Source organism: Microtus oregoni, unplaced genomic scaffold (assembly GCF_018167655.1).
Source record: "Microtus oregoni isolate MIOR12 unplaced genomic scaffold, Mior012 000080F_ref0000499, whole genome shotgun sequence".
Lineage (NCBI taxonomy): Eukaryota > Metazoa > Chordata > Mammalia > Rodentia > Cricetidae > Microtus > Microtus oregoni.
This window is the reverse complement of record NW_024544538.1, coordinates 629,520-652,776: the sequence shown is the minus strand read 5'-3', so window position 1 is coordinate 652,776 and position 23,257 is coordinate 629,520. Positions and strand designations below refer to the sequence as shown.

Here is a 23,257-nt window from a genome sequence, read left to right as displayed (position 1 = left end):
GGAAATTTAATGCTAAGACACACTTCAGAGAAATTAATTTTTACAGAGACTCCAAGCTTGGGGCTAGAGGAATGGTTCAGTTTTATGCACTGCTCCTGTGGAGGGTGTGTCTGAATTGATTTAATAATGTACACATTATTGAAAATAACAAAACAGTAATAAATACAAACTTTTTTAATCTAAAAAAAAACACCTGAATTTCCACTCCCTCCAAAGCCTCTGCCTACATGTCTAGGCAACTGTGCACTTGGTTCTGGTCACGTTGTCACTAGGTTACACGTCAAGACTGACTACACTAGTGCATAAGGCTTCGTGGTACTCATAGAGGAAAATATTGTAAAGATTTGTGGAGTCTGGGATCAGTTCCCATAGCTTCAGCCTTCCTAGGAACTTCTAGAGACTTGCATGGAATAATGTATCTGAGGGGGTTTGTGAAACTTGTCCGCAGGATGGCAGGATTGCTCCATAAGCTTCAAGTTGACTCTGCTCCAGTCCTGCCAAGTTGAGAGAAAAAAAAATCCCAAAAGAACCTTTTTTCCTCAATCTGAAAAAGAGTGAGTTTATCTAAGAATTTACCATTTGGTTTCCATTTGCTATCAATAGCAAATTAGGATATATTAGCAAATTAGATATATTAGTAAAGGCTAGAATTTTATCCCAGTACCAAAACTATGGAAAAAAAATGAATTGAGGCCTAAGGCACCCACTAATCTAGAACCATCTTTTCAAAGAAGTTAGTATCCACACGACCAAGTCTTCGGATTTCTGTACAGCAGCCTTCTATCCCGAGGGCTTCTACATAGTATCAGATTTTCTGGTGGTTCTGAGGGCAAATCTAGAGGATCCAGACCTAGGAAGGAAGGGAAAATGCTTAACCACAGGATTAGAGAAGAACAAATCATGGTTCTCATCCAGATTTACTTCCCAGTATTCTCCATATTCTGACCTAGGCACTAGTCAGTCCTTTGGCACCCAGGAATTAGGCTGGCATTCTTCTTTTTTAAACTTAATGTAATTGTATTTTATCTCTAAAAAGTTTCTAGGGAGTTTCTGGTATTGATGTAAAAATCGCAGCTCTCACCTTAAAGGGAATTAGATATCTTTTTAGTTTTAATCTTGAGCCATTCTGAGTGGCCACGACCCAGTTTAATGGGGCTTCTTAAATAGTTTAACAGAACAAAGAAAGTCATAATCAAGACAACTTTCAAATATGTTGGATGCATCAAAGAAGTGGGTTTGTTGGGTCCACGGGGCTCACACAAAAATGGGGACAGACCTGCAAAGTCTAATAAACAAGAAGCAAACTTTATTCCAGAAACCAGATTCCAGGAAAATAAAATAAAAAATCTCCCTAGGGCACAAAAGCTTATCAGCTAGCTGAGACCACAGCCAGAGATTTTAAGGCTGTAGCAGAGGGCTGGTTTTTTAACTCCTTTTATAGCAAGCATTAGGCAATAACAAGAGAATTTTTACAATCTCAAGGTAAAACTCAGATACAAGTTGCCCTTCTTTGCAATTTCCATTAACAGTTTTTCAGGCAAACTAGTGTTTGTACTTAATTTATTGTCTTCCCTGGTATCCCTTGATAGTGTTTACCAAGGCTCTGTCTGCACCTCTCCTGACACGGCCAGCCAGTTTCACATAGCAGGGAAGGATATGGGACAATATAAAACCAAAGAGTCAAAAGTCACGTACATCATTTAAAAGTTAACTCAGCTCGCATCAATTTCAGGTCATAAGTGGCATCTGCGCCACCTGGAACTGTGGAATTAAAAAAAAAAACCAGAGACATTGGTCACTCTTGAAACAAGAATGCCAATTTTATTGTATTCCAGGACAGCTTCTATAGTGCTCTCCTTGACTAATGGCCATGCCCTAGCTCTCTGGATTTTTCAGCTGCAAGCCCACCAGAAACCACTCCCCTGACATCAGGAACTCATGATGGTCTTGTGCTCAGAATAGCTGTAGCATAGGAAAACAAGTTGCTTACTCAGGCAGGCAAGGGGTCATAGAAAGTTCAGGGTCTGAGGGTCTGCATTCCCCAACACTCAAAGTTTGCCAAGCTGACCCTCAATTTGTAGAGGGATGCTTCACTTTTGTAAACAGAGCAGCAGTTGTAAAGCAACCTGCTGTTAATTACTTAAGCTGCTGACAGCCTGCTTTCATTTTTCTAGGCTTACAACTTTATATATTTCTTTACTTTTACATTCTTATTTCTGGAATCTACATTTTTATATTCTTATTCGTGGACCCTTCAGGTTCAAGATGGTGAGAGTTGGACTACAAAGGGTCCATTGAAAAGTCTACAAAGTGTCTGTTCAAACATAGAAAAAGCACACTGTATCTTCCAAAAACATTTTTAAAAAGCATCCAATGGTTAAAAGTGGCAACTTAATTCTGTCACCCAGATGTGTGTGGCCTGAGAGCTTTCAGTGCAATCCATTCTTATGCAATCAGTATTCATTAACATCTGTTTAGTTCTTAAAATGGATATGCATGTTGCCCAGAAATACATTCAAACAAACAATCTTCAACACTGACAGACAACATAAGGGCATAGCTTTACCCAAACTCAGGCATCTCCTTAACTGTGGACATATATTAACATATTTCTGTATTTTAGTTGAAAACATAGTTGAAAGAGTGATAAAATATGGGGCTTGTTTGATTTTCATATGTGAAAATCAATATTATATTAATTGCTCATCTTCAAATTCCAAGTGAAATTTAGGATTGATTACCTATTCAATTTCTGTAAAAAAAAAAAAATTCATTGGGATTTTAAGGCTCAAAGTGAACATACACTCTCTGTCTCTCACACACCCTAGGACATTCCCCCCCTACCCCATTCCTACACACACACCTACCTATGCCCTCCACGCAAACACACCCTTCCACACCCACCACGACCATACCCCACAAGACTGCCAGAAGTTTTTTTGAGACAGGGTTTCTCTTGTAGCTTGGGAGCCTATACTGAAACTAGTTCTTATAGACCAGGCTGTCCTTAAACACACACAGATCTGTTTCCCTCTGCCTCCTGAGTGCTGGGATTAAAGGCAAAAACCACCACCACCCAGCCTGCCTTAAATTCTTTGACACAAAGTCTCACTCTCTAGCGCAGGAGCCATCTCTTATTCTTTTTTAAAAAATGCTGTAGGTCCCAAATGGTGGCAGGCAGCAGGCCCTGGGAGCAGCCAGTCCCAGGCAGAGACAGCTGCTGGTCCCTGAGCGGTGGTGACGAGCCATGTGGCAGCAGGCAGTGGGCCCCAGGCAGAGACAGCTGCTGGTTCCCGAGCAATGGCTGGTCCCAGGCAGGGAGACACATGGCGGGCGGGCAGAAGACAGAAACATGGATATACACGACATGCAGGGTGAGGTTGAATATTTATTCAGGGAGTTATGGAGGAGAAAGGGTGAAGGGTGGGGAGAGAGAGAGAGAGAGAGAGAGAGAGAGAGAGAGAGAGAGAGAGAGAGAGAGAAGAGAAGAGAAGAGAAAAGGAGAAAAAGACAGAGAAGGGGGGAAGCAGAGAAGTGGGCAGAGAGGCAGAAGCAAAGTTGCCTCTCCGAGAGGAAGATGGAAAAGAGAACAAGCTCAGGCCGGAAGCTGAAGATCAGCCTGCTTCAGCAGATGGGGAGGGGAATGGGTGTGTCTTGTCTCTTAAAGGGACCAAAACCATAACACCATCTAGACTGGAGAGTTTGCATTTGTCTCGGAGTTTTTTTTCCCATTTCTCAAGTCCAAACTTGATAGAATACTTTCAGTATCCCAACCCTGGGTTCAGGTCCCTCGATCTCCAGGTTCTATGAGGAGTTCCACCAGCTTCCAGGGTACACCTACTTTCTGCTGTCTCCCAGTCTAGAAAACAATGAGCTTCAGCTTGGCAGCCAGTCCTCTTCCTGGCTGGGGCTTATGGGAAAGAAACATTGGCTGTACTGTATCTGTTAAAACTAAAGCCTCTTGGGGGCAGTAATGCTCTAGGTAAGCTCAGTGGAGCCATCGTGCACCCTCTTCTCCCGCCCATTTTGTCTGAAAAAAAAAAGAACAAAGAAAAAGAGAAATGCCTGTCAACCATTTTGTCCAGAGTTAGTGAGCTAGTTTACAAGGCCACCATTTTACTCTTGATTTTCCTAATCCAAGCCAAAGATCAAAAACCACCTCTCATCATCTTTTGTCTACATAAATTCTCTCTGCATTGCATAATTACCTCGGTGATGTTTATCCAGTAAGTAAGGAAAAAGTAAAAGGAAAGCACTTGAGCCCTGGAAAAATCTGTAAACAATCACAAATCTACTTGTTCCTTTATGTGTATTCAAGCACTGTTTGCCAGTGATCCTGTGCCTCCCAACACACACCTGGCCAGTCTGCAGTACTGAGGCTGGAATAATTAATCTAGGCCCTTTATTAATTTAAAGAAACAGTCTTACAATCAAGTTTCACCACTGAGTTACATCACCAACCCTTGATTTATGTATATATTATTCCCTTTTTGATACTGGGGATTGAGCCTAGTGCCTATAACAAAACGAGCAAGTACTCGACCACAGAGATACACACCCAGCCCTTTTTCTTTTGAAGCAGATATATATAAAAAGTAGGTGGAATGACAGACCTAGGCAAGCATGGGGACTTAGTATTTAATTTGACATAGGCTCTCCCTAAGGTAGTTCAGGTGAGCCTCAAATTGTAAGGATTCAACTGTTTTAAGCTCCCAAAGTGCTGAGATAACATGTTTATGCCACCGTGTCAACATAAAACACACAACTCCCCTCTTTTCCTTTTTCCCCCAGACAGGGTTACTCTGTAGCTTTGGAGCCTGTCCTGGAACTAGCTCTTGTAGACCAGGCTGGCCTCGAATTCACAGAGATCGGCCTGCCTCTGCCACCCAAGTGCTGGGATTAGAGGTGTGACCACCACTGCCCAGCTCTGACACACAACTCCCATCTTAAAGGAAACAAGAGATAGTTTATTCTGGAGCCATTCTGAGTGACAATGGCCTGTAAACATAGTTTGTTCCAGATTCTGTGTTCCAACATGGAAGCAGTTTCACAGGATTTTTATAGCTTTACAGAACAAAATCATAAATCAAGGCAAGTATGAAATACATTGGTGGGTACACCAGAGAGGTGGGAACAACAAGATGGGGAGAACATCTTGGGACTATAAGTTAATAGCTTCTAAGAGGTTTTATACTTCACACCTATAGTTCTTAAAGATTTGAGGAGACACGGTTTACATGATGTGAAAAAGAATTTGTAAAAAAAAAAAAATGTGTCTCTACTAAAGCTCATAAGAACTACAGTTAATGTGAAGAGGCTGGAATGTTGAAGGCCCAGGGCCCAATAACAATTTACCTCAGACTTTTGTGCCCAAAATAGCCATACATTGGCCATGTGTCTCTTAGATGTAACATCCAATAAATAACGAGCATAATCTGTCTTAGTTCGGGTTTCAACTGCTATGATGAAACATCATGACCAAAAAGCAAGTCGGAGAGGAAAGGGCTTCTTAGGCTTACACTCCAGCATTACTGTCTATCACTACAGGAAGTGAGGTCAGGAACCAGTGGGCAGGAGCTGATACAGAGGCCATGGAGAAGTGCTGCTTACTGGCTTGCTAAACCTACTTTCTTATAGAACCATGGATCACTCATTGAGAAAATGCCTTTCAGCTGGATCTGACATTTTGTCAACTGAGGCTCCTGCTTCTGATGACTCTACCTTGTGTTGAGTTGGCAGAAAAAGCAAGCCAGTACACCAAACAAAACTCACGTGTTTCTTTTCTTAACTGCTGAGCCACCCCTGGAGCCTTTTTTCTCATGTACTTCTCTTAAATTCTTACCAAAAAATTTGAAATTTAGAGCTGTGCATGCAAGCACTTCCCAGTGATACCCAAAAAGTGTTCAGGGAGGATGATCAAAGGTTGGCTGACCTGAAGGAACACTGTAATAGATTGACAACTAATTAAGGACACACATGACCTATGACGAGAAACAGTAAACTACAAACCCCAATACTACAGAAAAGTCAGTGAATAAACACTATAGATTAAAACAAATTGAAATTTTAAAGCCCAACTCAAGTTGAAATTATAGGTGCATTTTATTACCCTATTATACATGAATGCAATACATGAGTTCGTGGCACAGATTATTAGATGCAGGCTACTCGGTGAGCATAGTTCTTTAAATTATTAAGATTGGCAGGGTTCCAGAGAGACAATATAAAAATTAACGAAATCAGAAATGAAAAGGGGGTGATAACAACCGACATGGCATAAATCCAGAGAGATAATCATTAGGTCATATTTCGAAAACCTGTACTTCACAAAAATTGGAAAATTTAAAGGAAATGGACATCTTTCTGGATAAATACCAACTACCATAATTAAATCAAAACCAGATAAATTAAAGAACTATAACTGCTAAAGAAATACAGTCATTAACAGTCTCCCAACCAAAAAACAAAACAAAAAAAAAAGCCAAGGACTAAATGGTTTCAGTACAGAATTCTATAAGATTTTTCAAAGAAATAATACCAATACTCCTCAAGTTGTTCTACAAAATAGAAACAGAAGGAACACTGCCAAACTTTTTATGACACTATAATTAACCTGATAAACAAACCACATAAAAATATTACTAAGAAACAATTACAGACCAATAACACTGATGAACATTGGTGCAAAAATGCTCAATAAAACACTAGCAAACAGAATCTAAGAACACATCTGATAAATCATCCACCATGATCAAGTTGGTGTCATCCCAGAGATGCCTGGATGGTTCAACATACGAAAATCGGTCAGTGTAATCCACCATATAAACAACCTGAAAAATAAAAACCTCATTATCATCTCATTAGAAACTGAAAAAGCCTTCAACAAAATACAACATCCCTTCATGGAGAGAGCAGGGATACAAGAAACATACCTAAACATAATAAAGGCAATATACAGCAAGCTAACAGCCAACATCAAACTAAAAGGAAATTAGTGATCCCACTGAAATCAGGAACAAGACAAGGTTGTTCAATATACTTTGAGTTTTTGAGGTCATAGATAGAGCAATAAGACAACAAAAGGAGATCGAGGGGATACAAATCAGAAAAGAAGAAGTCAAACTAACACTATTCACAGTCGATAATGATAAGTGATCCCAAAAATTCTACTAAGGAACTTCTACAACTCATAAACAGCTTCAATAATGTAGCAGGATACAAGATTAACCAACAACGACAAAAAACAATAGCCTACCTTTATACAGATGAAAAATGGACTGAGAAAGAAATCAGAAACATCACGCTTCACAATAGCCACAAATAACATAAAATACCTTGAGCTAACATTAACCAAACAGGAGAAAGACCACTATGACAAGAACTTTAAAACTTTGAAGAAAGAAAGAAATTGAAGAAATGGAAAGATCTAGCATGCTCTTGGGTAGATAGAATTAAAATAGTAAAAAAATGGTAATCTTACCAAAAGCAATCTATAGAAATAATGCAAAAGCTAGCAAAAGACTTAATAGACCTTGAAAGAACAGTACTCAGCTTCATATAGAAAAGCAAAAAACCCAGGATAGTCAAAATAATCCTGTACGATAAAGAAACTTCTGGAGAGATAACAACCTGACTTCAAACTACTTCAGAGCTACAGTGCTGAAAACAGCCTAGTATCAGCATAAACAGACAGGAGGACCAATGGGACTGAATAGAAGACCCGGGTATTAATCCACATATTAAACACCTAATTTTGGACAAAGAAGCAAAAAAAAACATAAAATGGAAAAAAGAAAGTATATTTAACAAATGGTGCTGGCAGAACTGGATATCACCATAGGAGGAGGTCAACAGGAAGGGGAGAGGAAGGGAGGGGAGGTTTACTTTTTTTCTAAACCCATCTTTATTGTGTGAAAATTAAAAAAAAAAATATTGCATAACCATTAAGGACATCATTAAGTACCTAAAACGGGTGAAAATGAACGGTTAAAACAAGGAAACAGGAATATTCTACATAACTCAAGAAAATGAGTTGGAAGAGAATGACTACAGTTATGCCTTAGATTAATGTCACATGGAAAATGAGACAAAAATAAAATACTACTAAAACAGTTGCAACATAGGAAAACTAAGGGCAGTCAGAATTGAGGCCAAAACAAGGCCCTAGGGCATAAAACCCAATTATTGAATCACTCAGGTAGAGCCATTGCCCTGTATGTTACTTTCCTTCTGAATCTCAGGAAAAATCTTTATTGTGTAAAAATTACAAGAAAAACAGTACCAGAAAATTTTAATTATGCTAAAAAGCTAAAAAAGTGAAAAATAGTGAAATGACAAACATCTTCCATAAAAGAAGAAAATATTTCTACAGCCTTGGCTAAATTTGACCCTCAGTTTAGATAAATGCAGAAAACAATACACCCTTTTCAAAGTACTGAGCTGGGCAAAACTCCAGGCAGCCATCTTTTCTGGGACCTGTGTCTCAGGGTAGCGTTTTTTTTCCAAACAGAAAGGGCGGGAGAATAAGCGCTCACCAGGTCCTTCATGGAGCTCTACTGCCATCATCAGGATGGAGTTTCACAACTCACAGCACCACTCAAGCTTCCTTCCCATGATTCTTAGCAATGGCGGGAGATAGAGATTACAAAACAGCTAGAACTGTGGATGCCTCCTTGGCCTTTCTCAACTTCTCAGGCCTCAACAGAAATACACTGTTCTTTTTCTCACCAGAACCTGAGGAAGGAAGCAGCATCCTGCCCTATGACAAGAGGTAGTTGATTTTGCAGAGCAATGCAAACCCCGCCCCTCCACTTCCTGTTCCTGTACCACAGGACAGCCTTACACTAGTAACTGGGCCCTCAATCACTAGGGTCTACATTAATACTCTGAAGGATCCCATGATTCCAGTCTGCCTTCACAAAGAAAAAGTAGAAAACGGAAGGAGGCTAGGCTCGGTCATTTAAGAATCATTTTGACCCCAACTTTCAAAAATGGCCAGAAAAAGACTTGAAGGAGCAGTGCCTACATGCTCAAGGCTAAAGGAAACATTCCACATGATGGCACTGTTGTCCCACTACAAAGAAGGCAACCACCATGCACTGCTCTGCTCCTGCCTTTCCTGTCTGAAAAAACTACAATACAAAAAATAGAAGCAGAGTGTAGTAACTGTGGCAGCCCTGCATTCTTCCTTTAGAAAGAGCAAAATTGATTCACTGACAGCTTAGCTTCCATTTTAATTTTATCTGAGTGCCACAGCTAGTAGATCTGTTCCCTCAACAGAAACCACCATCAAAACACTAAACACAGGGCTGAAGAGTGGTTAAGAGCATTGCCTGCTCTTCCAAAAGTCCTGAGTTCAATTCCCAGCAACCACATGGTGGCTCACAACCATCTGTAATGAGGTCTGGTGCCCTCTTCTGGCCTGCAGACATAAACACAGACAGAATATTGTTAAATATTAAAAAAAAAATGGATTCTGTTAAAAAAAAAAAAACACTAAAGACAAAAATCCAAAGAAGGGAAGAAGGAAAGTACAGGAAACTGATGGAAGCAGGAGGGAAAGGGGAAGGAGATGGAGAGCTGAGGTGCCCACCTTCTCAGACCTCCTCTGTTTTGAAGCAGTCAGTGGCCAGTCAGTGATCAAGCCTTGAGTTTCCTCCTCTCCAGCCGATTCTACCTCCAGTGTCTATGCTGGTGTAGGACTGTCTAGTGCTCGACGTTAAATCTTAGGCTCCAGTTCTAGGAAGAATAAGAAAATGCAGCCAGTCAGTCATATCTAGAAACCAGGAAGGCTGGTTCTCTGCCAGATTCACTTCACAGATTCCCTGGGAACAACCCACATCCTGATCCAGGTAACAGGGCTTGGGTGTGCAGCTGGAGGTTGACTACCCAGGCCTCAAGGTTTAATGGTCCATAGTATTTGGAGTGACACATATATTAAAAGGATGATAAGTTCCACTCAGACAGATCAAAGAGTTGGATCTATAAACTTTTGTCCTATAAATCCACACTAAATATCTAATAAACTTCCATCTAAATTGAACCATGTTATGCATTGCTCCTCATACCTTTCTTTTTGGGAGATTTTTGGAGGTGACAGTAACACGCAGTTTTAAAGTCAATGTAAGCATGGATATCAAGGAAAGTAGGGAGAAAATTTGCAAAATGAAATTGTGCACTCCTTTAAGTATTATTCAGTATGAATTTGTGAGAAGTTTTCTTCAAAACTATACAAAGTTTAAAAGGCCTTTAATTTAAAGCCAGGTATGTTGGTGCAGGTATCTCTGAATCTTTTCTTAAGTTGCCCCCTCAAAGTAGTAAGTGGGTTTGTTTCCTCCATTGAGAATGCCACATCACATCCAATTCCCTGTCCCAGCCTCTAGGGTGGGGCCTGTCTTTCCTTAGAAAGTCTTCCCTTGAGGGATCAGACAACTGAAGATCAGAACCTTACTCAGTCAACATCAGAGAAACTTCTTCCTGCAGCATATGCCAACAAAAATAGAGACCAACAGTCATATAATATGCAGAAAGTAACAAACTTTAAAATATTCAACCTTAAGAAAGAAAGAAAGAAAGAAAGAAAGAAAGAAAGAAAGAAAGAAAGAAAGAAAGAAGGAAGGAAGGAGAAAGAGAACAAAGTCTCCATGAAATCTTCCCCACCCCAGCATTAGGGCTCAGGAGCTCTCAGGAGAGAAGATGGATAGAGTGGTTTAAGAGTCAGAGGGGATGGAGGATGCCACTGAGGCCTTCTGGACACAACATGGCTACAACACATATCAACTCACACACTGAGGAAGCATGCACAAGGCCTACATGGCACTGCTCAAGATGGGGTCCTGGAGCTGAAAGGAGAAGATGACAAACAATTCCAACCCTAACCCCAAAACTGTTTCCCATTGACAGCCAGTTAGAAATGCAAAATTAGCTTTCCTCAAGGGAAGCACACTGGTGAAACAAACATTAAGGCCTAGGCCCCATGCCTAACAGTAGATGGCCAATACAAAATGAACTCAATGACAGATCTGGAGGTTCTTTGTCTCATAATAATCTCAGGGCATTTAAAATACACACACACCCAAAAATTACACATTCTGTTTTATATATTATAGCTTCCTGTTTTGGGATTTTGTGGAATTCTTGTGTGTGCACATGTGTGTCTCTGTGTAAGTTTTTTTTAGCTCCTTTTCTTTTTCACTTGTTTTGTCATAATCCATTGCTTATTTCTTTATTTTATTACTATTCTTTAGATGTTTGTTTTCTATAATATATAAAACTACCTGATGGAGTTATAGGAGTCTATGTAGTTCATTAATAAATGTGAATATAATATGAAGACTTGAGTACAGGTACTAGAATCAGGCTTCAGACATGGCAATTTTCTCTTAAAATATGGAATCTTAACTACACGGTCAACATCAAACTATTGAAAACATGTGATGTTTATAGTTAATTTTCTTGGCCTCAAGAATGATTCTCAGGCCGGCAATGGTGGTGGTGGTGGTCTGGTGCAGGCCTTTAATTCCAGCACCAGGGAGGCCGAGGCCAGGGGATCACTGAGACTTCTAAAGCAGCCTGGTCTACTAGGTGAGTTCCAGGACACTTAGGACTTTTATACAGACTAACCCTGCCTCAAAACAAAACCCAAATAATAATGACAACAACAATTATTATTATTATAGAACATTTGCAAAGACGGAAAACATTCAGTAAAATGATAAATAAAATAATTCCAGCATTTTCGTTGATGTTGTTTTGTCTTTCGAGACAGGGGTTCTCTGTGTAGTCCTGGCTATCCCAGAACTCATTCTGTAGAACAGGCTGGCCAAGGACTCACAGATCCTCCTGCCTCTGACTCCCAAGTGCTGAGATTAAAGGTTTGTAACAACAGTACCAGGCACATACCACCAGAAGCCCTGCTAAAAGATCTCATTATTACCATTGATTCTTTTTTACAATTCCGTCCTCATGAATACGATTTACTTCCATGAATCTATCTGTCAATATTAAGACCTGGTAAATTTCCAATAGTATACTATATATACCTTACCCTATGCCAAGAGGGAGTTATTGAAAGTCAGCGGCCTAGGGCGTGCTGTGCAAGGAATGAACCCCTCAGCTACTTCCATTGCACTGCACAGGGTAACATAATCCCTTGATTCCAAATCTCCTAGCATAATCGTAGTATGTAAATCCTGAAAAAATTAATGGGACCATAATTGTAGGAACACCAAAAGTATCTAGAACGCAGAAAACCGGGGGGGGGGGGGGGGGGGGGGGGGGTGTAGTATAAAGATGGAAATGGGAAATATTCTCCAAAACAAAATGAGTTCTAAGTTCTTTGCTAAATTTAGGTCTCAATTTGGCTAAATGCAGAAAACAAGATACACTCACAATACTTCTCAAAGTACTTAGAGCTGGGCAACTCACAGCAGCCATCTTTTCTGGGGCCTTTGTCTTTGCATGGCGTTTTTTCAGACAGGAAGGGCGGGAGATAAATGCTCACCAGCTCCTCCATGGAGCTCTACTGCCATCATATGGAGGGAGTTCACAACTCACAGCCCCACTGAGCTCAGTTTCCTTCCCATGATTCTTAGCCATGGCGGAAGATGGCGACTGCAGACAACTACAACTGCAGGTGCTAATTCGGATTCCCTGACTTCTCTTCAGAGACCAACAGAATCATGGACTGTAGGGTTTTCTCACCTATTTCTCAGAACCTGGAGAATGGGGTGCCTTCCATCCCTAGGACACCAGCTAGTAGATTCCTATTGTGAGCTGAGCAGTGCAAGCCCCGCCCCTCCACTTCCTGTTCCTGGATCTCAGGACAGCTGGGCACTAGTAACTGGGCACTAGGACACTAAGGTCTATATTAAGTCTCTGAAGGAGCCCATGATTCCAGTCGGCCTACATGAAGGAGGTGAGGCTAGGCCATTGGAGAATCATGCTGCCCCTCACTTTCAAGGATGGCTAGAAATAGGCTTGAGGGAGCAGTGTGTGCATGCGCAAGGATAAACTTAACACATTCCACATGATGGCACTGTTGCTGCATTGCAAAGAGGGCAACAGTCGTACCCTCTGTTCCTGCCCTTCTTGTCTGAAAAAAAGTACAATAGGGATTGTTGTGAAACAGTTTTATTTGTTTTTTCTCTTTCTTCCTCCTTTTGTATAATAAAGAATCTCCCTACTACCCAGACTTACTTGGAAGACACCTCATAGTACATACTCTACCTGAGTCTAACATAGAATCAGGCTCTTACTGCTCTAGCTCCCACATTCTGGCAATCCACCTAAACAAAAGGTTTCATTCAGTGCGTCTCCAGATGGCTTTTTGCTATTCATCTGTGTATTTCTGCCCAGAAGTTTATGTTCTAGGCTTTGCTGTTGTGAAAATTAAGAGAGACATTGGAAGCACAGCAGGAAAAGACTGCTGAGATTTCTAAATTCAGTGGCAAGAGGAAGGCATCTCTATTACTACAGATATGTTTGTAAGGGATCCCTTTTCTACACTCAGTAATCCTTATGGTACCTAACACAGGCTGATATATTTCCATTTATACTCTTCATAGAAATCAACGTGCACTTATTGTCAAAAATATAAACTGAACTCTTCAATCCCATTAAATTCTTTACTCCTTTCTCTATTATTTTATTTTAAAGGAGTTTCTCAGCCCAGGCTGACCGCATGTAGCCTAGCATGACCTTAAACTTCTGGTGCTCCTTCGCCGACCTTCTAGTGCTGGCTCCACTGTTTCTGAAGTGCCTCGTCTCAAACACAAGGCCTCATGCATGTGAGGCAAGTCTCTACCCATAGCTTCAAGAGTTCACTTTTATCATTTGTTAAACTGTGTTGCCTCTTTTAAGAAGCACACTTGTACAGATTTGTAAAAATAAGGCAGTGCTTGTTAAAGGAAAATACTAAAATGGAAAGGATCATATTAAAATAAGCACTCAAAAATTCTCCTTCCATTTTTTTTGCTGCAGTCATGACAAAGCCTAAGATTTTAGTAGAACATAGCCCCAGACTATTCAATCAGGACATGTAACTGCTTCAATAATTAGACTATCTAGAGAATACTAGCATACACAGGATCTCCGAGGCCCGAAAGGCCTCTTCCAGGCCAGTTCAGAGAGGCCTTGCCCTAAGAATAGGCAGGAACCTGGAATGGTGCTGTCAGCGTGGAAACTATTATTTTATGGCAGTGTAGAGTCCTACCTAGGTTCACAGAGCCACTGACAAGAGTTCTTCTCCTACCCTTCTTGTGTGAAAAAAATGCCAACCAAGGAGAAAGTCGCCAGGAAATACAGCTGCCATGCATTTTGCCCAACTTGAAGGACAAGCTTACCTTACTGTGAACTGACTCCCTGGATGTTCTACAGAAACACAAACCTTGGGCTTATCCTACCACTTCCCCACAATGGATGCATTCTTAAATCACCTCCACCCTGTTACTATATAGGTATGTACTTTCCACTGAGCAGTTTATGCTCATCAAATTCTTGGATCCTGTCTAAAATGAAGAGGGAACTTTCGGTCCTGAAAGATCAGACTTAGCTACGAGTTGGCATAACCACCTCCTCTTTTACCAGGTTACCTTCGCAGGCCACTCTAGTCCACCACTATTTTTCATAATCTGTGTTGAATTGTTGGCAACTTTGTCAAAGGATCTAAGAAGAAAAAGAGACAGCTCACGTGAGTCAGTGCATTACAACCTGTGGTCCCCCCATATGGTAGGAATTTCCACTAGGAGAGACACCTCAATTATCTGTCAGTTCACCATTTAAAATAAAAACAACAAAAACATTTCTTTACTATGAAGCATTGTTCAATTACATTTTTTTTATTAATTATGTACACAGCATCTGCCTATGTGTATCCCTACAGGCAAGAATCGGGCACCAGATCTCATTATAGATGGTTGTGAGCCACCATGTGGTTGCTGGGAATTGAACTCAGGACCTCTGGATGAACAGTCAGTGCTCTTAACCACTGAGCCATTTCTCACTCCCTGTTCAACTACTTTTAATTATCTTCATATACATGCGGTGTGTGCATGTGTGTGTTAGTTTATCCCTTAAATATCAGATCTACCCAGTGTTTAAGAAATACTAAGTTTGCATGAATATCAGCCTGTTAACCAACTTAAAGCCCTTTAGATGATTATCTTGCAGTGTTTTAAATAGACATATATTTGCTTCTTTGTAAGGTTTTCTGAAAATAAACTACAAATTAAGGTGTATGCTGTAGTTTGAAAAAACACCAGGTATCTGTTGGAGCAACATGCGAAGTAATTATAATCACACCTTAACATGTTTAAATATTTACTATCTCCTTCCCTTTTGAAAGTTGATCTACATTTATCTATTAATTTTATGCATGTGAACACATGTGTATGGTAAGGACAGCATGCAGGAATCTGTTTCTTCTACTATTTGATTTCCAGATACAGGATTCATGTACTCAGGATTGGAAGCAAGTACATCTACCATCTCAACAGCCCCAGTATCCGTGTTTACATAAATAAACACAAATACATGGCACTGACTATCCTATATCATGAGGAACGTAGTTAATAATGTAGCACACATCCATGACAATAACTTAATGTAAATGCTTTCTTGCACTGTAACTCAGTACACACTGAAGACAGGGGATACGAGAAATCTCTGTATTATTTCATAGTTTCAATCTACATAAAGATAATAGACATATCTTAAGATAAACTATAAGATATTTAAGATATATTTAAAATAAGCTATAAGACATACATCTCTTGAAAAGTTTTCATTCATGCAGACATCTACCATTTAAATTCTGTGTTTATTAAAACTCAAGAGGTTCATATATTCTTAGACATTCTTTAGGATTGCTCTTAGATATTCACTGACTTGATAGTATTGGTGGCTGATAGTAAAACACAGTGGCATATGTGATATTCAGGGGAAGCAATCTACTAACTAAGCCACAAAATCAGAAACAATGCGTGTTGACTTAATTTTGAAATTTCTATGTATCATTGTTTCACCTCTAGGAATGTATGTACACTCAATGACTGTTTTAATTCCAAGAACTCAGAAGAGAGAATTTGATGCTGTGGAAATGGAGTTACAGATAGGTGTGAGCCAATAGGTCTTGATCCTGAGGTCTCTACATGCTCTTAATTGCTAACTATCTACCTAGACCCTTGAAGTTCATCTTATATCTCTGGTACAGTTACAATGAAGCTAGGTCATAATAACATCAGAACCAGGCAAAAAACATAGTAAAGGATAACTTGATCTTACTCTTCCTTATATCTTCAAAGGACTATACATTCTGCTATGAAATATAATTGCACTTCCATGATACTGCTGCATCATGGCCTACAGCTAAGAAATGAAACAACCATAAATATTCATCAATATATGAAAAATATATAGTCTGCACGATGATCGAAATTTTAATCAGCCATGAAAAGAAACAAAATCGTGAACTGAAGTAAAATATAAAGACACAAAAATATCAAATAAAATGAGCTCAGAAAGATAAAAACGATATTATCTTTCTCATATGCAGAAACTAGATTTAAATTTGTGTATGCAATTGTTATTTATTTATAAATATTATAAAGTTTGAAGTAAAGAGCTTCCAGCTTGAAGTTAAGAGTTATAGAAGAGTTTTATTAAGATATAATACTTACATACAATGTGTTTTTACCTGCCGATGACTCAATAAAGTCATTAGAAAGACTAACTTTACTTCTCTAGGAACTAGAGGAATCAGATGTCCATAAGCAACATCAAATCACTAAGAACATATTTTATTTTTCGGTGAATTCTCTTGGCCTCCAATATAGATTCAAACACAGAGAGAAAACACTCAGTAAAACATTAATAACATTATTAAAGTAAAATAATTATATCTCATTGTTTTCTACAATACCATTCTAATCATATTATAAGTGAAACTAGCTACCATGGATATTTCTTACAATATTAGAAATCAGTAATATTCTGTTGCATGGCATATACAAAAACTAGCTCCCCACCTCACCACCACCCCTAGTCTAGGACATGGAACTCAAGCATTCAACACATCATTTATAGCCACTTCCCTGCACATGCCAACCCCAAGGAACTTTGCTTCTAAACCTCATAGAACAGCTTGAGACTTGACGAATGGAATCCTAAGAAAAGACAAAGGAGAAAGACTGATTGTCTATCTAAGGCCTGATGAATGGCAATAAACTATAATGAGTATGTTTCATAAAAAAAAAGTTAGAGAAAAGAAATACTAACAAAAATTTAAATAATGCTAGGTGCCTAGATTAAACTAAAGAAGATTGGTAAAGCAATTACAAAGGACAGGTAAATGTGCTACAGAAGAGGTTGAACAGTTCCATTACCTTTGCTAGGTTTAGGCCTTAGTTTGGCTTCATTTGAAATATCAAAACAAAATACTTTGCAAATGACACAGAGCTAGGCAAACCCCAAGGCAACCATCTTTTCTGAGACCTTTGTCACTCTGGGTGGCGTTTTTTCAGACAGAAAGGGCGGTAGACAAATGCTCACCAACTCCTGCATGGAGCTCTACTGCCATCATCAGGATGGACTGTCACAATTCACAGCGCCACTGAACTATGCTTCCCATGATTCTTAGCCATGGCAGTAGATGGCCACTGCAGACAACTACAACTTTAGGTGCAGACTGGGGTCTGTGACTTCTATTCATGCCCCAAGAGAAACATGGACTGTAGAGTTTTCTTACCAGAACCTGGAGAGAAAGGCGGCTTCCTGCCCTAGGACAGGAGCTAATAGATTCCTATTGCAAGCTGAGCAGGGCAAACCCCGCCCCTCTACTTCCTGTTCTTGAATCTCATGAAGTCTGTGCACTAGTAACTGGGCCCTCAGTCAATAGAGTTTAGATTATGGCTCTAAAATGAATGATTTCAGCCTACCTACAGAAAAAGGAAGACAATAGTAGGAGGCCAAAAATAAGAGTCTCCTCTCCCTGACCCTCACCTTCAAAATGCCTAGAAGTAGCATTGAGTAAGCAATGTGCGCATGCACAAGTAAATGTTTGAAACACTTTCCAGATAATGGCAGTGTTGCCCCACTGAAAAAACCATCCATTGCTCTGCTCCGCCTTTCCTATTTGAAAGAAAACTACAATACAAAAAAACAAAAAACAGAGCAGAGTCCAGCAACTGTGGCAACCCTGCCTTCTTCTTTAAGAGAAAGCAAAATTAATTTACTGAAGTCTTGGCTTCCATTTTAACTTTATCTGAGTGCCAATGCTTGTAGCTCTGTTCCATCACCAGAAAACACCATCAAAACACTAAAGACAAATCCAAAGAAGGGAAGAAAGAAAGTACATGGAAACTGATGGGGGGGTGGGGTGAGATCATATATGTGTGTGTGTGTGTGTGTGTGTGTATACACACACATAAACACACATATATACACACACAAAACACACACACTGGTTTGCAGTTTTGTTTTTGGTGGTAATCCGGTGTGTACAAACATGTGTGTTTCTGTGTTTCTTTAGCTTCCTTTTTGTTTTGTTTTCTTTTAGTTCAGTTTAGTTTTGTTGCTTCTTTTGAGACAGGATTTCCCTGTGTAACAGTCCTAGTGGCCCTGGAATTTGCATTTTAGGACAGGCTGATCCTGAACTCACAGAAATGTGCCTGCCTCTGCCTTCAGAGTGCTGGAATTAAAGATGAGCACCACCACAGCCTAGCTAGTTCCTTTTTGTCTTTGGTCGTTGGGTCAGAATCCAATTTGTTTGGGTTTAATTTATTTTATTATTATTATTTAGATGTCATATAATATGTATATAAAGTTGATTTACACTTAACATGTGAATGCAACACACAGATTTTGTAAAGGTACTAGGAGCAGGATTTAGAAAGTTCCTTTTTTCTCTAATAAACTGTGGGATCTGAAGTACGTAGGCAACATCAAATCACTGAAAACATTTGATATTTTAAAACTGATTCGAATGCATTGAAAACATTGAACTGAGTCGCATGCATTTTTAAAAACATTCAGTAAAATGATTAATAAAACTATTACAGCAAAATAAATAGGTCTCAATAACTATTAAGACTCTTTTTCTACATTTCAATCCCCATAGGTAAGATTTACTGCCATGGATGTTTCTTCCAAAATTATGCATTGGGAAACGACCAGTGGCATGAACTGTGTGTCTATTAGTTACCCCACCCAGTCACTTGTAGCAGTATATAAAACTCAAATGCCTCTGGGTGATGGTGAAGCATGCCTTTAATCCCAGAATTCTTAAACCAAGCCAGGCAGTAGTGGTGCATGCCTTTAATCCCAGCACTCGGGAGGCAGAGGCAGGCGGATCTCTATGAGTTCGAGGCCAGCCTGGTCTACAAAGGGAGTTCCAGGACAAGCACCAAAGCTACAGAGAAACCCTGTCTCGGAAAAATAAAAAAAAAAAACAAAAAACAATTCAAATGCCTAAATCAAGCTGTGTAAGCAATGATCCCCTCATCTGTATCCATGGCACCTCAGGAGTTAATACAATAATTCTTTGCTTCCCAATCTCTCAGCATAACTTTATTATGCAAAAACAACAAATTAACTGGACCAAACATGTAACAACACCTTAAGTCTCGGCAAGGGTAAAAACGAAATGTTATTAAAAAACAAAAAAAGAAGAAAGAAAAAGAAATATCCTCTTCTGCTAAATTTATGTCTCACTTTGACTGAACAAGGAAAACAAGACACCAGTTGTTAGAACTAGACAAATTCCAGACAGCCATCTTCTTTGGACCTTTTGTCTCTGGAGGGCGTTTTTTCAGACAGGAAGGGCGGGAGACAAATGCTCATCAGCTCCTCTATGGAGCTCTACTGCCATCATCAGGATGGAGTTTCACAACTCACAGCCCCACTGAGCTAAGCTTCCTTCCCATGATTCTTAGCCATGGCAGAAGATGGTGACTGCAGACACTAAAACTGGAGGTGCTGACTCGAATCGGGTTCCCTGACTTCTCTTCAGGGACCAACACAAACATGGACTGTTAAGATTTCTCACCAGAACCTGGAGAGGAGGTAGCTTCCTGCCTTAGGACACAAGCTAATAGATTCAATTTGTGATCTGAGCAGTGTAAACCCCGCCCCTCCATGTCCTGTTCCTGGATCTCAGGACAGCTGTGTACTAGTAACTGGGCACTAGGACACTAAGGTCTATATTAAGTCTCTGAAGGACCCAAGACTCGAGTTTGCCTACACGAAAAAAGTAGAAAACGGAAGGAGGCAAGTCTAGGCCACTTGAGAATCGTTTTGACCAACACTTTCAAATATGGCTGGAAATAGTCTTGAGGAAGCAGTGCATACATGCACAAGGATAAAGGAAACACATTCCACATGATGGCACTGTTGCCCCACTGAAAAGACCATGTATTGCTCTTCTCCGCCTTTCCTATTTGAAAAAAATCTACAACACACACACAAACCAAAGCAGAGTCCAACAATGTTTCTCCTTCCTTCAGAGAGAGCAAAAGTGATTCACTAACAGCTTAGCCTCCATTTTAGTTTTATCTGAGTGCCACAGCTAGTAGCTCTGTTCCTTCATCAGAAATCACCATCAAAACACTAAAGGCAAAAAATCCAAAGAAGAGAAAAAGGAAAGTATAGGAAACTGATGGAAGCAGGAGGGAAAGGGAAGGAGATGGAGAGCTGAGGTGCCCACCTTCTCAGGCCTCCTCTGTTTTGAAGCAGTCAGTGGCCAGTCAGTGATCAAGCCTTGAGTTTCCTCCTCTCCAGCCGATTCTACCTCCAGTGCATATGCTGGTGTAGGACTGTCTGGTGTTCAACGTTAAATCTTAGGCTCCAGTTCTAGGAAGAATAAGAAAATGCAGCCAGTCAATCATATCTAGAAGCCAGGAAGGCTGATTCTCTGCCAGATTCACTTCACAGATTTTCTGGTAACCAACCCATATCCTGATCCAGGCACTCAGAAAAATCACAGAGTTGTATCTATAGACTTTTGTCCTACAAATAAAACTGAATATCTAATAAATTTCCATCTAAATTGGACTATGTTATACATAGCTCCTCAAACCTTTATTGTTGGGAAACCTTAGAAGGTTACACAGAGTTTTAATGTCAATGTAAGCATGGATATCAAGGAAAGTAGGGAGAAAAACTGCAGAATGAAATTGTGTACTCCAAGTACATTCTCAAAAAACATTTTTTTAACTGATGTTTTTCAGTATGGATTTGTGAGAAATTTTCTTCGAAGCCATACAAGGTTTCAAATGCCTTTCTTTAATTTAAAGACAGGTATGTTGGTGCAGGCATCTCTGAATCTTTTCTTAAGTTAAGTTGCCCCCTCAAAGTAGTAAGTGGGTTTGTTTCCTCCTACTGAGCATGCCAGGTTACATCCAATTCCCTGTCCGAACCTCTTAGGTGGGGCCTGTCTCTTCTTAGAAAGTCTTCCCTTGAGGGATAAGACAACTGAAGGAGAGCATATGATACACTGGAAAGGAAGACGTCAAGGTACCATTACTTGTAGATTAAGAGAGTAGACAGAAGTCATCCTGAAAATTCCACTAGGTAACTCCTAAACCTGATAAACACATTAAGCAAAGTGGCTAAATAGAAAGTAGCCTCACAAAAATCAGTATAATAAATAAATCTCAGGTGCCTAGGGCATGCTAAGTAAGCATCATGTATCTTCGTATCTTCGTTGCACTGTATGGGGCAACATAATTTTTAGCTTCTCAATCTCCTAACGTAACTTCATTATGTAAACCTACAACAAATTAATGGAACCAAAATTTTAACAGCTTAGGTTTCTGGCATGGGTAAGATTAACGAGTTATAACGAAAGAAACAGAGAGAGTCCTGTGACCTCTTAGGTCTCAGTTTGAATAAACGTGGAAAACAAGACACACACACACACACACACACACACACACACACAGGGCTTTCAAAGTACTTAGAGATGGACAAAAGTCTGGGCAGCCCTGTTTTCATGAATCTTTGTCCCTTGGTGGCATTTTTTTGTTTCAGACAGGAATGGCGGGAGACAGGCACCCACTTGTTCCTTCATGGACCTCCAGTGCCATCATTTGGATGGAGTTTCATAACTCACAGTGCCACTGAACTTCCTGCCCATGATTCTTAGCCATGGGGTGGGGGGAAAAAACGATTAAAGAAAGCTAAAACTGTGGGTGCCCACTTGGGTTTCCGTGACTTCTATTCAGGCCCCTACAGAATCATGGACTGTGGGGTTTTCTCGCCTATTTTTCAGAAACTGGAGAATGGGGCGCCTTCCATCCCTAGGACACCAGCTAGTAGATTCCTATTGTGAGCTGAGCAGTGCAAACCCCGCCCACCACTTCCTGCTCTTGGACCTCAGGACAGCTGTGCAGTTAATACTAGTTTCTCAGTAAATAGAGCTTTCTTATCAGCACATGGAGAGTGTAGCACCCAGAGAGGACCAACAGCTGCCTGCACATAGTGACACTGCTTTCTTGCCTTCACCTCAGGCCTTAACTCAAACACAGACTATAGAACTTCCTCATCAGAACCTACGTAATGAGGTGCCATGCCTCTATATGCCTCTCTGAGGAGAATGCAGGAAGCAGGAATGGTAATGTCTATGTTGAAACTATTTCCACGTGGTGGCAGTGTTGTTCTAAGGGCTCATGAAATCGCCATTTTGAGACATTTTCTCCCACCCTTCTGCTTTGAAAAAAAACCAAAAAGAAATATGGCTGCTTTACATTTTATCCATTTGGGAGAGACAAGCTCACAGTGTTTTTTTTTTTTTTTTGGGCTGTTGTTCCATGAAATCAAACTGTGGCCTCAACCTACCATCTCCACTGTGAACATTCTCTTACACTAAATTGTCACCTCCCTGCTACTTATCACCAAGCATGTCAAATAACATCGAACTCTGCGATCTAGCCTATTAGGCAGATTCTCTGTGAAATAAAGAGCCACCAAATGACTGTGCTCACCTTCTACCCTGTAGCGGGCCTCCATTTTTGCTACTCTAGTAGAATTGTGGGCAACTCTTTATCTAAAGACCGAAAAGAGGCAAGCAGCTCACATCTTTGGTCCCTACCCATGCTATGAATTTCAACTAGAGATAGACACCCCTCTCAACCCATGGAATAGAGATCCTTTGATAGAAAATATTTTTCCTTTCTATTTAATTGAAAATAATTTTTCCATACAATATATTTTGATCACACTTACCCTCCATTTCCTCCCAGCACATAAGCACAAACAAACCAGA

General features: G+C 40.0%; 1 long non-coding RNA gene across 1 annotated transcript; it reads right to left on the bottom strand.

The window, feature by feature from the left end:
* Nucleotides 1-165: 165 nt before the first annotated feature.
* On the bottom strand, nt 166-20,837 carry LOC121441641. Its single transcript, XR_005973482.1, has 4 exons — nt 20,699-20,837; nt 14,592-14,664; nt 9,593-9,738; nt 166-850 (listed from the first exon to the last, which is right to left on the bottom strand). It is a non-coding gene; the product is annotated as an uncharacterized LOC121441641 (long non-coding RNA).
* Between the last annotated feature and the right edge of the window lie 2,420 nt (nt 20,838-23,257).